The sequence below is a fragment of the Cygnus atratus genome, chromosome 19 (assembly GCF_013377495.2).
Source record: "Cygnus atratus isolate AKBS03 ecotype Queensland, Australia chromosome 19, CAtr_DNAZoo_HiC_assembly, whole genome shotgun sequence".
In the NCBI taxonomy this organism is placed as follows: domain Eukaryota; kingdom Metazoa; phylum Chordata; class Aves; order Anseriformes; family Anatidae; genus Cygnus; species Cygnus atratus.
Window position 1 is genome coordinate 8,651,271 of NC_066380.1, and position 15,209 is coordinate 8,666,479.

Consider the following 15,209-nt stretch of genomic DNA (forward strand, 5'->3'; position numbering starts at 1 on the left):
AAATACTCTGCAAACACTGATTACTTCCTCACCAGCCCCGCGCTCAGTCCAGCCTCAACTGGGGCCAGTGGTAATTTACCTATTGATTTAAGACAGAATTGGGCCGGAGCTGTTTCAGTGATAGATAAACGTGTGATCCACTTTGTGAGGGTATTAGAACAGTAGAGTTTAAAAGGTTTCCTCATCTCCAGGACAGCGCAAAAATAGGATATGAACCATGGTACCAGATCATGGTATCACCATCTAAACATTCACATAAAGAATTATCGAACTGCTACATATTTATGCAAAACCTTAATCGCTTAAATCCTGTGCATCTGTAAATGAGAAGTGATTTTATGTGTAATACAAAAATAATAAAAGCCTAATATGAATGTTTACCTTGAACAATGTCTTTGACTTTATCAGAACTCAAAATGTTCCACAAAGAACCTTATTACCATTAGCCTCATTCTGCTGATTTGTAAAGCCACGGAGCAGGGAAGGCAACACAATTTGCCTGAAGTCATCCATCAGGCTGCTGGCAGAGCCCACACCACAGCCCGGCTCTCTCCTAACCCACGCCAGGCCTCTACTCACTGCGCTCGCGTTGCCCCAATTACCGAGAGCAATATAGATGTCTTTCTGTCACAGGAGCTTGGTCAGAAGTGTGTATTAATGAAGTGTGTGCTACGAAGAGATGTATCTACTACACAGAGCAACAAGCCGCTGAAGTAGGTATCAATGGATTGTAGTTACCGAAATACTCAAGTTGGTGAAATAACTACCTCGTTACAACATTCATTAAATTAACGAGCATGACTTAAGCTCCAGTACCACACACTACATTTTACAACAATGCTGTTTCTCAAGGATACTATGCCTGCAAACTATCATTGAATGAACTGCATGCTTACAACACAGGGATGTGATTCTTTGTTACCACACTTTAAATTGGGGATAAAATGCAGTGGAACAAAACCACCCCACAAGTGTTTTCTTATTGCTTCTTCACCTGATTCCTGTCAGCAGTAGCCTGTAGTGCCTATTAGCTAAACTTGAGAGAATTCAGGCAGCACAAACAATATCTTAGTTGCTCTACAGATCGGGGAGATATCTACCTAGATATTAGTATAAGTGTTTTATTTAATTAAAATGAAAATTCTCAATCTTCTGCCCTAGTAACATCCTGTATAACATGGTCCTAAGAGCCAACCAGAAAAAGAAATGACATGAACTAACTTCAGCGGCCAAACACACACTGATGCATAATACTGAGGGCTACCTCTAGATTTCCCTCCTGGATAAAACCACTGATTAAGATGGGAAGCTGATACATACTGATAAAGTGAAAGTAGAGGCGAGCTTTGATTATTAAAGAGTGGTTATTTCTCAAGTTCTTTCTCAAAACCATAAAATATATAAGATTAACAAGTATATTTGCAGAAATTTAGATTTTGCCACTGGATATCTGCTAACCACAAAACGTTCAATACTTAGAAAAGACTTCATACAAATGAACAGTTCAGGCAGCTATAACAGCTACAAAATAAACAAATCAACAGTGCTTTCTGATGTACTGCAATGACACACGCAAGTGCGAAACGCAGAAGTTTTCGAATTCTGACTTTGCGTATGATTTCCACCAACAGGTGATGGACAGGCATTCAGCTCACAGCAGAAAGTGTGTCTCTGCGAGCGTGTTTTAGTGTGTGGGAGTGTTTGTGTATGCTTGTGTATACATGTAAGCAAACCAAAAACAGGAAAAGTTCACATTTGTTTATGTACAGGGTGGGAAGTTGGCAGAACATAATGGAAGAAGACAGTACTAAATTAAGCACAGGGGAGAATATGGTGTTTATGAATTATTAGGTGATTGGAGATGAATGTGTATGTGGGTGAATAAGACAGAAAACTGGAAATGAATGCTATTAGGTGGGGAGAGCTCTGGCATATTTACTTATATGGACTGTGAACACACAACTCCATTTGCAGAGAGCATGCTACACACGTCAGAGAAGAATGACTTCAAGCACTGTGGTCTAATCCTGTCACCTGCTCCCTGCTGGCGAGGGGAGATTCCAGCTGCAGCCTGATGCGAACGCAAAGCTCTTGGAGAAGTGCTGTGCCTTGGACAGGCTTGGGATCCTTACAGTTTAGTGACAGAAAATAATTAAGAAAAAAAAAAAAGGCCATTTATTCTCCAGAAACATATACTGAGCAAAATACCTGATGCCTTGCTCATACATTTAGGTATCTGTACAGCCTGGCTTCCCTTCTAAAAAACTTGGGTACAAAATAGCCACTTACTGATTTGTGCTCACAATGCCCCATGAGCTCTGAATGTGATATCCTTGTCTTAGGCTGCAATACAGAGAAAGATGACGACGAATGCCTAGGGACGTACAGGCAGTGCAAAGCAAAGGCAGGAACAGGAGCCAGTACCCCGTGCAGCCACAGCACCAACCTTCACTGTCCTCATTCCTGCTCCCCTTCTGGACAGCCCAGCCAAGAGCAACCTCACATCTCACAACCTCCAGGCTGTCGCAGCCGAGGAAGGACCAACAAACTGACCTGCTGTGCTCAGAGAACGGCCAGCAGAGATGAGAAGGGGGAGCACAGGTGCTCCAGGGGCACCCTCCAGCGTCACCACGCAGTCCCAGCTGGAGGTTTGCCTGGACTGGAGCAAGAAAGCCATGTCAGAAACTCAAACTGAAGCCACTGAGCTTTCAGCTCGCCCTGGCCCAGTGCAACCAGCAGCAAAACCCTGACGGCAGCTGACTGTCTGACCTGTTAAATGTATGGCATCTGCAGCTACTCAGATTGTTAGCATTCCTTCACAGTACCCACATTTCAGAAAGATATACCTGCTAAAGGGAAGGTAGGTGCAATACTTAGGGCAGTAACCCAGTACCAGAGTGAGGAAGGAAGGAAGAAATGCAGGAAGAAAGGAAAAAAAAGAGAATTTATTCTCTCCTATATAGTTATGGAGCACCAAGGTCGATATTACAGACCCTATCTGGAGATGTCAGCAAGACAAGTGCTGCTCCGAGCAGTGATAAAAGCAAGATTTTGACCATTAATTTTCGCTCCCGCCTGCCCTCGCAGCTGATGGCACTAAGAGCGATAACACGCTCTTTCCACTCCGCTGTCAGCCAGGTCCAACACGCACCGGCTTCGCGCAATGCTGCTTAAAGAAGTGAGACAGAAGAACATCTTTAACATTAAGGATGTGAACAAACACTCTTTTAAATTTATATCTATGGTCTTTTAATGACCTTTTTGAGAACTGAGTAAGCCGCATTGATCGCTGCAGCTTCCGCCCGTGGGGAGGCAGTCTTATTAAAAAGCAATGACTCAAGCCCTCTGCTTAGAGGGGGAATTAGAGCGTGCCGTGTGAAATACCATGAGGGCTACTCTCCTGTCTGCTGTGGCAAGTGACAGATCCAGGGTCGGAAATATAAAACCCTCTAATTCTTTTCCTGTTTTCACTGTGGAGGCTGGGCAGTTGAGTTAAACTTGCTGTGTCCCATGGGCGAGGGACATTTGCTTTCAGACTGTGTGTTCCTGTAAACCAGGAACCTCTGGGTTTTCTACTAAGACTGAGGTGGGTTTAAAGGATGATTGAATTTACAGGTGCAATATAGATGCCCAGCTGAACTTTGAGTGCCAGCACACCTGCAAGGGCAGCACTGCCCCAGCCACACCAGCTCTGTGCCCACGGTAGGGCTGCAGCACCCGAGGACACAGCACAGCTCTTGAGATGCAGTGAAAGCACTGGGGGAAAGCAAGTGGCCTGCTCCCTTCTTCCTACCATAGTGACATATATGTTTTTCCTACTACAAGTAACAGCAGAAAGTTTTTTTTTAACAGAACAGACTCCCGTTTCCAACAAAATTGAAAATATCCTTAGGGCTGATCCCAGTTTCTGCCCTATGAAAACACAAATGGCCATAAAGCAATGAAAGCAGACAGTGTTCCTGTTATTTAAGGACAAGATGACAAGGTCTTAGGCATCTCCAGCTAAATTACGTCTGTCAGAGGAACTGTTATGTGAAACATGCAAATCCTGCATCCCAAGCATCCTCACGAAGGACCCATCTTGCTTTGGCCTTAAATAGGCACCGAAGCCTTGAGCCAAAAGACAGCGTTTCCTGGACAGCTCTCTGCGGCCATCATGAGCCCCGGTCTGCCAGCAAAATCCCCGTGTCCCTTTAACACCGTCGCCTTTGCTCTTCTTCCCTAGCAAGGAAGCCTCCCTGAGCAAAACAGGAAATCTGCTGGCAGCAAATAGCTGTGAACCCCATTTGCAGTGGTTGCAATGCTTTTGACCAGCTGCTTGAAGTGGGCTGAGTACGAGGATGCACGGGAGAGCTGAAGGTCTGCGCTGCCTCCAGTCCTGTTCACTGCAGCCTGGAGCTGTCCAGTCGATTCCCCCCATGCTGCTCACAGACGTGCATGGGCACCCAAACACCCAACGTCATCTACAGAGCTCCCAAATACCCCAAATGTTGACTAATTCACTGCTTGGATATGCTTCGAGCCTCATAGCCCCATGCAGTGACCTGGGCACCCTGCATCTGGCTCCGAGGAGCTGAGCACTGCTCCCGTCATTGCTGCTCATGAACCTCTGCTGGGTTTTGCCGCTCAGCGATGCCACCATGGTGTTTGCAGGCTCCCCCACCTTCAGGTGCTCCAAAAGCAACGGATAAAGAGCAACCCAGGGGAGGAGGTCATTTTAGGACAGATTCGCTCCCCGGCTGCCCTCCTTTTTCCTGCATTGCCATTGACTGTCTATATAGGACCGTTCTTTCATCTTCTCCTCTCTCACACGCACTCCCCTCGCCTTGCCTTTCCTTCTTTTAATAAAAATGGCATGACAAGCACGGCAGAAGATAATGAAGAGAATTCCTGCCCGGCTCTGCAGTTGGGAGAGAGGAGGGGTGGGATCCTGTAAACAAAAGACGGACGTCAAAAATCCAGAGCTCTTGCACGGGCTGTTTTTTCAGCTGCACTCCGATCTCTGGCTGTTTGGATAAGCCCAGCAACACGGCAGGTGCAAAGGCCTCAGAACAAGTCTCCTGTCCCTCTCTGAGCTGACTCAGAAGACATAAATATCTAGGAAGCAGCCTTGGAAAAGCTTTTCACTCTACCCCTGATAAGGTAGGACCCAACAGGGGCAGTGGGTTTGCTCTGTGCCCTCTACTTTATTTATTTTTTTAATGATTTTCTTGTTTACAAACAAACCAAAACAGGGCAGTGGAAGTATCAAGTGAGCACCCATGGGCTGGATGCGAGGATGGGGACTGTACGGTGGATTTCTGCTCCCAAGCCCCGCTTAAGCCTGGACTGGGCTTTTCCAGGGAAGAACAACAGAGCAGCATCAGGCCTGAACAGAAAATCACAGGTGAACACTTTGTGCTATGAGATGACTTAGCTACCTGAAGGCCAGCATCTCACCATTCAATGAAGTGGCATCAAGATGATGTCCAAATTCAACTTCTGCTTCCACCTGTGTGAGGAACACAGTAACATCGAACGTAACCACCTCACCCGCTTCTGTGACACCAGAAAGACCTCACATATTTGAGGTTGAAGTCAAAGGCTGAGCAATCAAATCTGTTAGAAAAAGGACAACATCCTTTGCTCCACGAAATACTTCCACGAACCAAAGTCACCACCACCTCTCACAATTGCCACAAAATCCAAATAGCCACTTACTGTGTAGCCCTGCTCTTGCTTACACTGGTGTAAATTGTAAATCTGTTCTGTAAATCTGAAGCAGTTTTGGAGACCGGAGTGAGACCCTTTGGATTTAACCCCTGGCAGCTGAGCTGCTGGCCTGTTCCCCTGAGCTGTGACTGTGGGCACGTGCTGCCCCGATAAGCTCCCCGCAGTACGCGGCTCCCAAATCCCAGCTCTGGCTAGGACCTTGGGCACACTGAACATTTGTCTTCAAACAGAACCCTCACTTCTGTCCTTCATGCGAGAATCATTAAGTTTGTAAAGTAGCAAACATATAGATATACATGCAACTGATTAACTCCAGCAGACTTTGATATAATCGTCCAAGTATTTGCCCTGGTACCAATTTAAACCACAGTAGCACATTTAATAAAAAACAAAGTTTGCAGCCAAGGCCTGAAAGATATTTCTTGATCATTGTTTTCTCTTGAAAGAAAAAAAAAATTGAACTTCAACAGTCAGTTTCTACTTCCTTGGTTGAACAACAACACAACCAACCACGTGAATTTTTCAAGTGGATGATAGAGATGCAGGATCTAGATCAGACTGGGTTACAAACACCAGGGCAATGTAAATGCTAGGGGCCCGGGGCCTCACGTGGGTGTTTGCACCAGACAGGCAATTTCATGGCAGTACACAGGTTAAGTGTTGGAGCACCTGGTTGCTATTAAAAGCAGGAAAGGAGGGAGAAAATCTGTCACGGCTGCGATCAGACCGTAGGCTGAGACAGGAGCACTTCTCGACGGGCAGCTCAGGCCTGGCCGCTGCGGGAGGGAAGGCTCTGACGCTGGGACCGAGGAGGGAAAGATGTGGGCCCTGACCCACAGAAAGCCCTCCTTCGGCAGCAGGAAATCAGCACATCGCTATTGATTTCCAGGGAACGGGGCCAGCATCCACCCCCCCAGGGCACTGTGCTCGGTGCACCAGCAGGCAGGTTAGGACAGGCTAATTGCTGTAAAGGCCATCATCGTCACCGATGAACCCTTGCCTGTTGCATCGTGCCTCTCGACGAGCGGCGCCTGATTACTCAGGCCTGTTAATGACGTCCGGGCCACTCCGTGCAGCCATGTCAGCTCCCCACAGCAGCAGCAGCAGCCGCCCCGTGGGCTCCAGCAGCAGCACACACCACGTCGCTGCAATCTGAAGCATGGCACACGGGGCTGGGAGCCCAGCAGCCACCCCTCAGCCCACCGATACCTTGTGGCCGGGCCTTGGGGTGTTTTGGCAGCTCCCTCAGCCCTGTGCTGGTTCGCCAGGCTCGGCTCTGCCCATAGGAGGAAGGCTTTTCATGGTCATCACCTTGGCAGGACGATACCCTTCAGCTTCTCTGAAGCCAGACCTGACCTCCAGGACTTCTTTTCAACAGGCCTGAGCCAAGACCTGATTGTCAGGACTTAATACCCTCCTGTTCCTGTGAAATGCCCCTGAAAGGGTAAACCCAGCCGTGTGAGCAGCCGCTTGCAGTGCCTGCTCCAGAGGCGTCAGCAGCCAGGGGAAGTTATTGTGTCTATTTTCAGTAAGGCTTACATTGGGCCCCGAGCAAACACAGATGTTTGCAGTTTTCTCGGCTTCCACCTCTACCAGTGCTCCTCACTGAAGCTTGGCCTCAGAGGGTATGGGCACGGAGGCTGCGTCCTCCCAAAATGCTACTCACTGGGACCAGGGAAGGGGCCTGTGCCTCCATGTGCGTATGTCAGAGACGCATGTGGTGCCACGCACACTGCGGAGCAGAGCCCGCAGAGATGTGCGAGGAGATGAGGTGACTATTCCAAAGGAACATTTTGTCATTTCCCTCCTTAGGGGTTCTGTGTTTTGCTTTAAGCCACTTCAGATTATGAGAAATCCTACTAGCTGGTCTCCAGTGGGATCTTTAATGGTTTAATAACTGAACATTACTGAACATATTTCCACTAGCCTCTTTCTAAAATCCCATCATGAGCTAATTTCCTCTATTGTCATTACATCTGCAACTGGTCTTACATTTTAAAAAAAATCTGTACCACTGCGAATAAATGATTTGGTTTATTGCACTGAGCTCTCAAGGCCAGTATTTTTAGCAGTGGCTGATAATTTGGGGTGTCCAATTCCCTCAGTGGGGTATGATTTGCAAAGATTGAGCTTTATTTCCACTTTGCCTCTCCTATCACCAGAAGATGTGGGAAAATGATGGAATTGGGCATCAGCGTTGAGATGCCCAATGCCACTCCACATTTTAGAAGATCCTGGCCAAGAAGAGCAAGGTCAGGTTTGGGTGAAGCAACCACACCATGAATGCTTCGGGCTTGCAGTGTGCTCAATACGCACCATGCAATGACGCACCCAAAGGGCTTTGTTTTATCTGTCGCTGTGCAATCCAACACAATATTAAGGACAGCGCAGGTATGTCAGTGTTATTCCCTATCTGACGATAGCTTCACTTTTAACAGAAACTTGGAATTTATTTCCTAGGAAAATATTTTAAAATGAAGTGCCCAGGAAATGATCAGGCCAATAGTTCAGGAAAAGTAGCAGAAAAAAAAGCTGTACTGGCTGACACTGCTGATAAAAAGGTAGGTAACACATTTCTGCTTCTTCTGCGGTATTTGAGGCTCACTCCAAGTTTTACAAGAGAGTTATTTTTAAATTGTTGCATAACACATGTCTGTCCAATATTTCTTTCCTCAATCAAGCAAAGAAAATGCATTTGTTATTCCTGGGAGATTTCTGGTACTTCTTATCTTATTTAGAGCCCAAAATAAAGATGCACACAAGGAGGCAAACATCAGAGAGAAATTATTATCCATGAGATAATGCACACCCTAATTTACCACATATCTGAGACCTGCAATAAATTATTTCACCCTGCAGGAAAAGTCTCATTTGACCTTCATTTTTTTTTTTTCTTTTTCCCTGCAGCTGAAAACTCTGCTACTACTTCTAGGTCGTGAGTTCAAATTCCAGCCTGGCTGGGAGCAATTAAATATATCAATTTCTAATAGTATCTATTTGGTTAATAAGAGGACAGCAGTTAGCATTCACTTTTTCAGGGACATGGGCACCTGGCTAGGTTGCAGTCTGCAGGTCTGATCTCTCTTGGGCTCTGTGCATCGTTCCAGCTCCGCTGCAGACAGCAGTCCTACGCAGAGCAGTCCCTCGGGAGTCCCTGGAGGGAGCAGAGCTGTTCCGTGTTTCTCCTGAAACAAAGCGTCACTCCCCAAGCGGGGCAGCCATTGTTTTCTGACTATCCCCATGCTCTTGAGTCATCTTCTTGAGAGGCAACTGGGCGTCATTCAGAGCAATGGTGCATTTTGAAGTTAATCCCAGCCTGAAAAATCACTCTAGCTGCCCCATTTCATGATCACAAAGCTACAAAAACACAAACCGCCCTTACTACCTTATTCTTGCATCATGTGCAGCCGAGCCAGAACAGGAGCTACAGATTTTGCCAAGTGCCAGCTATAGCTACAGCATTACATAAGAAACCGCAACAGCGAAGAATCACAAATCTATCACTACAGTTGGCACCAAATGGCATCTTTGCACAGGCTTAGCAGAAAAACTGCCTACTGAATGGGCACGGACCATCAAATTGTTCTTTCTCTTCTCCAGGGCAGGGTTAAGGCAATTTGGCAGAGGGTGGTAAGGGAAAAAATTGCTGTATCTGTTCTGTGTGTGGGGTCAGGAAGCAGGTTTTATTTGTTCGCAGAGATAACCTGGCACCTTTAATGAAGGAAGAGAGAAAGAAGGAAAGCCATCAGAATGTGGCTTCCAGCTGTCAAGTCACATCAGCCAAATGGAGAAGTACAGTCCCTGAGAGCAACAGCACTGCTAGCCTCTAACATTTAATTGTGAGCTCTTTGAAAGAATGCACCTGGTGTATTTTTTCTGCAAAGCACCCGGCACACTACTGGCAGCTATAAATAATAACAGCCACTACCTCGGCATTTAGCAGCACAACATGTGTGAAGGAAAGAGGCAGGAATAGTAGATGGAAAAGAAGTAGGTTTCTTCTCCCTGTTTTACCGGGCCCTTGGTGGATGAGCAGGGGTATGGCTCCTGCCTGGCACGGGGAGCAGAATGGGTCATCCCTGCTGCCTCCCTGTCCTGGAAGTCAAAGGCGAGGCCGCACTGACCAGGGAGAGGAAAAAACTTCCCTAGGTGAGGATGCTGGAGGTGAGGATGCTGCTAGGGGAGGACTTGACTACCAGCACTTCGTCTCTGTCAGCATTGGGTAGACCTGCAGCCAGCATCCTGCTGTTGGAAGGGAAGGTGTGGAGCAGGCAGTCACCTGCTATTTTTCTGTTTTTTCTTCTTGGGAAATTCCCAGGTTCATCAGGGAGAAGCAGGGTGATCGATACCGGCTGCACGAGGCAGGAGCCAACAACGAACGCACCCAGCGCTGGCTGGGGAGTGCCAGGAGAGGCGTTAAGAGGAGGATGCTCGCAGGCAATCTCCGGCACCTCTGCTGAACTCCGGGACTGCTGCGATGTCATACACCAGCTGAAGATTAAACTTCACAACTTTGCCAAACTGACCACAGGCAGCTCCGCTCCATTCGAAACTCTTCACCGACACGCGAAGGCTTACAGACAGCGAAAGCACGGCTGCTAGTCCAGCTGGAAAACTCAGGTCAGAGAGGAATAACAAGGACTCTGGGTGAAAAACTAGGCAAAAACTAGAAGTGCTAGTACTGTACCTGAAACTGGATATTATAGGGGTAAGAGAAACCTGGCGGGGCACAGGGACAGAAGGGTGTTTGCTCCTTGGGAAAGCCCAAAATAGCTTTGTCCACGCAGCACTGCACATTAGTGACACAGTAGCTGCGAAGAAATGAGCAAGAAAGCATGAATAAAAGTCAATCTGTTCATGCTGAAGCTCGGTTAAGGCGTTTTTACTGGAAATGAGCAGTAGACTTTCATATGGATATAGACAGGGATCTCTTTAATACATTACTAGAGAGAAAAAAACATAGAGAACTGTGTAATTATGGGAAAGAAACCTCCAAGATGAAGACTAGGGAACAAATGCTTTTAATAATGGCAGGTCTTGGGTACTGCTAGAGGTGATAGAAGGCATCAAATACTTCTGGACTCAACGAGAGAGGACGCTATTTTGCACTTCTAGTAGCTGAAGTTGGTTGGATTGAAAGGAACACTGAAGTGTAATGGAAATTTATCTTTCAGTTACCACCTTGAGGTTAAATATTTGCAGGAATTAAATGTTTGTTAAAAATCTAAACCCCAAAATCCAATATCTGCAGATAACAAACCTGGTACATAGACTCAGCCAACACAGAGAAGGATGGAGTTACAATGCAGGTGTAAATAATTTGCAGGACTGGATGTCTCAAAATGGTGCATACGTTGGTATAAGAGCGTCGAGAAATTCAGAATAAGCTCAGAGCTCTTCATTTCATGGAAGCAGTTGGTTGTATTTATTCAATTTCAAGATAACTCTGAACCACCAGTGGGGCATATCCACAAAAAAGCATGAGGTCCTTGCATGCATCAAGGCAAGGCACTTCCAGGGTTGCTGGGTAAGTATTCACGCCATTGCAGAAGGACATCTGGAATACCATATACAGTTCTAAAGCCTGTTGGGAATCCAGATGTGTAGCATGCCGATATCACACAGACAACCAAGCAGCTTTTGTAGATAAATCTGGGTGTGTAAAGTGCTTTCTTAACATTTCAGTCCTATCTCAGATACTCCCCAATATTTCCTGGCATATCAAGAGAGATTTGGCATGGTAACTGTGGAGGAGGGATGAACAGAAGATGATGATAATATGGGCTTCAGCTTTTGGTATCAGGAGAACATCCACCCAGTGATCTGTATCTTGTTTGGGTGGAAATATGGTGTTAATTATCTTCATGACAGATGGATCTGGCAATTCATTTCAGCTGCTTTAGATCATACATTCCTCTGGCTGGTAGAGCTTCAGAAAATAGAGAAATAGATCTTCAAGATGAATGTGAAGGAAGGAATGCCATAATAAGGACAGATGTTGCCATGAAATTTTAGTGTTGCATTCAACAGGGACTTAGCTTTACATAACATCTTTGTGACATTCATATTTTTTCAGACCTCTGTTCAGCTGGGCCTGTCTGATGTGAATGCAGTCTTCCTATTGAGTTCGGAGGCTAAAAGGCACACCACTGATACTGGGTGCAGCGAATTCTCCCTCACCACAAATAGCCACTGCTGATTCTCCAGCCTCTCTGCTTGTTCATATTTTAAGGAATTTAGCAAACATTTTACACACATTCAGACTAAGGAGTGTTTTCCATCTCCAACAACGCATCACCTAGGGTTTCTGACAAATCACATATGATACGGCCTCTTCTGATTGGATACCAAACAAGCACAAATGCCATCAATAACGCAAATTCTGAAACAAACAATGGTTTCAGATAAAGCGTGTGAAGTGCTAGGGACTCACGAACAATACCACAGCAAGCTCTCCAAATCCCTGCAATCTTGATGATGGTAATTTCCAAGTCATTCTGCAATCACTTCAAGAAGCCCTAGTGAGATCTGTATCCCACCGTCTTAGGTGCTGAGTTAAAACACAGAAAGTGGTATTGAGTTCGCAAGCTGAGCACTGAAGTGAACTCCTGACTCTAACAAAATATTTAAAAATACTTTAGTTGCTTAAACAGTAGCTGCACGCAGTTGGTGACCAGTCCCCTCTATTAACAAGCAAAAGGAAGTAGGTGGACAAAAAGCTAAATCTGAGAAGAAATACATTTTCTCATACACTATATGAGAAAATATAGATTTCTCTCTCAGTCTCTTTTTCCTTTATTTTGAAGCATGAATGCAGCATCTCTAGGTGTCACTTAGGTAAATAAAGCACTGGTCAGTGTAGGAATAACTCATAACAGGAGAGCATATTTGCTTCTCAGTGATGCTCAACTCTGCATAACCAAAACCAGCACCAGGGCTTTGTGACAGCACTCTAAGGCTATCTCAGTCAATGCCTTTGACTTGAAAAACCCTACGGGTGAACACAGAAGGTTACAGAGATGACACGATCCGCCACGCACCCTCACGTTTTGAGGTTTCCTATGAAGTCTGGGGCAGAAAAGTTGGAGAAATTTCCAATTCTCTGACACTGTAATTCTGACAACTTTCCAGAACTGCCCTGGGCCTCCCTCATCCTGGCCTGCCCAAGGGGCGAGCGCAGATCACTGCTGGCAACCTGGCTACCAGAGGGCAATGGGGAACATGGGCTGTGCTCCCCGCAGCCTGTCCCGCTGCCAGACATGGTGATCCCAGGGAGCTGACGCCTCGCTGCGCCCGCAACATCCCTGGAGAGCCTCCCATCATGGGAGCTATCTTCTCACCGAGCTGTTAAAAGTCTGTGGTGGCTCCAAATGAATGTGAGAGCACCTCGGTGACAGCAGAAGCCCTCCAGTAAGGCCAGAGGGAAGGCAAGACAATTACCACGTTCACTGTTCCATCTTGCATGTTATTCCAAGTGAACAGCCTCAGCGAGACCCTCTACATAAGAGCACAACCCGAGCTTTGGATTAAATTGCGAGATGAGACTTGGAGACCTGCAGAAGAGGCTCCTTCCTCACCACACGTGGCAGTGTGAAGACTTAGCAGTTCTGCACTGTACCTGCCCTGACCTCTTTTTTCCCCCATTGATTTATTTCTCTTTCTGCTCTCTTCCTAGGCGCTGCGTCTCATTTTGTATCACAAATACCAGCAATTCTGGCCCTCAGCTCTCGGTGGAAGCACGTGTACCTTGCCTGCTTTCTCTAGGTCCAAGCATAAGGCCCTGTTCCTTAGAAATGATTGTTAGCCTCCGCACGAGCCAAGAGCTGAGATTAAAATTCAGCTTGAGAACAGAAGGTCTGGTATTATTTTGCATTTCTTAATAAAAGGTTTCCACTGTTGTATTTATTTCCCTTCCTCTGCGGAGCACCCACTGCTGACTAGGCAAGGGCTATCCATTAAAGGCTGTCTCTCTCCTCACCTTAAAGAGAAGTTCCCTCTCTTTGACGGGAAAAAGGTAGGAGAAATTAATTTTTCTTTCAGCATCGCCACACCTGGGGAAAGGATCTTGCTCACAGATAACAGTGCAAGCAAATATTTTCTTTGGGAGAAAAAGAGAAAGTGAAGATCAAGGTCAGAGGAGGCAAGAGTAAAGAACTGACTGCCTTCAAATAACCTTCCATAGAACATGTGGGGGTGTCATTTTATTTCATATGGAAAACACGCAAAGGCATAAAAAGGAGGGGTAACTGGCTTGGGGCTTGCAGAGATAAAGGGGTTGCAATGTCTGGTTGCACAGATATGCCGAATTCCAGCTGTACAGAACGAGACAAACAGGCGGATGAGAAAAGGCTGAGACACACTGTATTTAGCCCTACATATATGTGCAGGAGCACAGCCCAGCGCCCCTGTCCCTGCCTTTCCTGAAGCACCTTCCCCTCCTTCCTGCTTACAGAGTGTGCGGACGGTGGCCAGTCTTTGCACAAGATGCTCATGGAAAACTCTTTTTGCTTTTGCCTCTGCCACACAGCCACAACCCCGTGCAGACGTTCATGAGTTTGCTGCTCTTGAGGAACGGCCGAGCAGCAGCCTGGACACACAGCACCAGACTACGGAGCTGCAGGAGCCTCCAGCAGCAGAGGAGATGAACCAGTGCTGTGCACATATGGGTATTAGGATAAAAAAACATCACTCCGCTTTTCAAGATTTCAAACACACGCCAAAGTCCTGCATAAAAAACAGCTACAAGTGTTTAAAGAATCTGCATCTTTGACTCCTTACCCAGTGACTAAAGACTTCATTTTAGCTTTCCAAATGTCTAGTCGGAGCTCACTGTCTGGATTTTCCCTGCAGTCCCTGGAAAGGTGCAGGCACCCTGAGCCAGCTAGACTAGAGTGTTTGGTTAGGTTGGCTCTGCCAGCCTCCGGGAGCAGCCGTTTCTGTCTACTGATCACAGGTAGAGCCCAGAAAGACAAACTTAAATTTTATGTCTGATTTTTAGCTGGCTATATAACTAGGTGCGACATGCAGACAGGTACAGTAATGTTACCCTCTGTGATTTATTCAATGCCATGCAGGAAAACTGCCATTAATCCCTGGCTACTGATTTAATCGTTAGAACACCTTTTCCCTTCAGATGGCTAGAAGCTAGAAGTCACCCACAAAATCATAATAAAAGACATGGGAATAGAGCTCAGAATACAAGTTGTATTTTGGGCTTTTTTTTTCACGTTTTATTATGAACTCAAAACTGGACCTGTTTCTGTGGGAACTTGTGCTAAGGTATGCAAATATTTCAAACCAAACCAGTCCCATTTTCCAATGTGAGTGGGCCAGGTTTCAGGCAAAGATGCTTTCACAGCAAAACCCTGGGAAAATTTACCATTTTCCACGTTTCCAATATGCCACTATTCATCTCATTTTAAGTGCCAGCAATTGTTGGAACAAGGCTACAACCCAAGAAAGCTCTTAAGCACATGCTTAACTTTCAGCACATGAGT

General features: G+C 46.2%; 1 protein-coding gene across 1 annotated transcript in view; it reads right to left on the reverse strand.

Annotated features, from left to right (window-relative positions):
• Window positions 1-15,209, reverse strand: part of PAPPA (pappalysin 1) — a 181,035-nt gene that overhangs the window by 91,097 nt on the left and 74,729 nt on the right. The gene's annotated exons all lie outside the window — the stretch shown is intronic.